General features: G+C 38.1%; 1 non-coding gene across 1 annotated transcript; it reads left to right on the top strand.

The window, feature by feature from the left end:
• Positions 1-265: 265 nt before the first annotated feature.
• On the top strand, positions 266-372 carry LOC117274347 (small nucleolar RNA R71). The gene has a single exon (XR_004504460.1). It is a non-coding gene; the product is annotated as a small nucleolar RNA R71 (small nucleolar RNA).
• Positions 373-2,565: the final 2,193 nt, after the last annotated feature.

Genomic DNA, 2,565 nt, shown 5'->3' with positions numbered 1-2,565 from the left:
CTTAGTGAGGATACTCATTTGCGTCATCAGCATAGCCATATTCTCGTCTATGGAGTTGTTTGGGTCCAAAGCTACTAAGTGAACTACAGGGGCGATTGTAGTGTCTCTTGTCATCCATCCTGAGTTTTGAGCCATTTTATCTAGCAGGACCTTACACTCTCCAAATGATTTGCTCAAAAATGCTCCATCTGCTGAAGCATCAACGTTGGCCTTCAAGCTATCTGCCAATCCCATGTAAAACCTTTATCCCAACATCTGATCTGGAATGCCATGATGTGGACACTTAACTAGCATCCCTTTGAACCTCTCCTACGTTTCTTGTACTGTTTCAGCTAGTTTCTGCCTGAAGCTCAATATCTCATCAACTTGCTTGGCAGAAACCAGCTATTGTGGGGAGCGAATTGATCCAAGTCTGAACTTCTCTAGTCACTGAGAATAGAAACAATAATAGTCTAATTGCTTCCAGTGTCACATTTGGTTGCCTTTGAGTGACATAAATTGACAAAAAGTTTTTCAGATGCTATTGTGGATCTTCAATGTAAGACCCGGAGAACAGTCCCTTGTTCTGTAGCAGATGTAGCTTGTTGTTTGTGATTTGAAATGACTCCGCTTGTATCTAAGGGACTGCAATTGCGGTTGCCAGATTTTCAGTGGTGGATTGTGTCCAATCATACAAGGCCACTTCTGGCACAAGAGGTGCCACACCCTGATTGTCGGGTCATTCCCATTGTTTCTGTTGTTTGGGTTGTCTATTACGTCACCCATGTCTAGTTCGATTTGTTCTTTTGAGTTCTGCTGTCGTTTGTCCTTCTTGTTTGCACGATTTAATGCCTTGAAAGCTTTCTCATGATCCGATAATGTTTCAAACAATTCACCAGTTCTTGAGAAGTTTCAAGGTATGCACCTGTAACACCCAAGACTACAAATGTTAAAATTTCAATATAATGAATTTAAAATGAAGAAAATTGACTAAACTAAGAATCCTAACAATATTTCTAACTGTAATTAATAACACCATTAATTTTTCAGCAACGGTGCCAAAATTTGATCATGCCCAACTATGCCTTATAAAAAGGATTAAGCGGTCGTTGCAAATATAATCCGGTTCACAAGTCCGGAGTCGAATCCCATAGGGAATCAACCTACTAATCATAACTACTAATTTCGCAAGAGTGCAAGTAATCAACTTTCACAAATATTGAATAATGAGTTGAGTGTTTACTAACTAAAAGCAGGGTAATTAAAAAGCTGTAATTTTATTTCTAACAAAGCAAATGTTGTAGACAAGATTGGAAAGGTCTAGGGTTATGATTTTCCCTCTCATCGGAATCCTCCCCGCCATGTCTCCTATAACTTTGCTTAGATATTCTCTACCGATCGTGAGCATTTTAGGTATCGTAACTCTCTTCCGAGCAACTACAACAATATACTAGACGTATTCTTCCGAACTACGCTAGTTAGCTTTAGTTTACATCTCACTAAGTTCACACCAAGGTTTCGTTATTCATAATCTCATATTTAAACCCTCTGTATTGATCCCTCATATACATTAGGAGTGATATTATTCAATAACTAACTAAATATATACCCTTTTCCAAGTAATACACACTAAATAGGCATAGTCGATTGGGAGCCCTTCAATCAAACTCAATAATCACGTAGTTGAATAAGTAGAGAAAATCTAATGGCAAACTTATATTAAACGCAACAAAAATTCATCCTCCAAGAGGTTCCATCAAACCCTAAAATAAAGAGTTTAGATACTCATAATTGTTTTCACAACTATAATATAAGAATTCATCACCAATAATAGAAAAGGGAAGAAGAAAGATAAAAACTCATTTCTGAATCTTCCGTCTTGCTCCTTGCTTGTTATTGCCTTCAAAGATGTTGTGTAACCCTTAAAAAGTCATTCTCTGATGTATTTATATCACTTAGGGTTGCTAAGGTGCGGAACTTTTGAATCCCACTTCGGATGGGAAAATCTGGAATCCGTATCTGCCTTCGCGCGTCGCGCGCCCATGGATGCGGATTCAGCTTTTGAAATTCTTCCATTTTGCGAAGCGATCAATGCCTTTGCTTCGCTTCGTTGTTTTGTGCCTTCAATTTTCTCCTTTTTCATGTCTGTTTTCGTGCCACGCACGAGAATAGACGAGCTCCCAATCATTCCAATTTTTCTCCTTTTTGCAATAATTTGATATCTTTTACTCCATTATCATTCAAGCTCACTCCTACAAATAAGAAATACGTAATGAGTATAATTCACTTCAAATATCATGTAATCTCTCGCAACTCACACAACAAATGAGATGAAAACACACTCAAAATCATGCACTTTTGGCCATTTAATAGGTACCTCTAACTTTTGCAAATATGATTAAATAGAGGAGTGATTACATTTTGAAGAGGGTGTGAACTTTTGTGTTTCTAGTTAGACACCCGAATCTCATTGCGAGAGGATCCAAGTTCCTCTGAATGAGATCCATTGTTGACACGAGTGACACTTCTCAACTCACCATCAGGAGTTCCTTGAACGACATCAATAACTACGTTCTCTGCTTTAGT

This window comes from Nicotiana tomentosiformis, chromosome 2 (assembly GCF_000390325.3).
Source record: "Nicotiana tomentosiformis chromosome 2, ASM39032v3, whole genome shotgun sequence".
Classification (NCBI taxonomy): Eukaryota; Viridiplantae; Streptophyta; class Magnoliopsida; order Solanales; family Solanaceae; genus Nicotiana; species Nicotiana tomentosiformis.
Note: the sequence above shows the minus strand (reverse complement) of the source record. Positions and strands in the feature narration are given on the sequence as shown.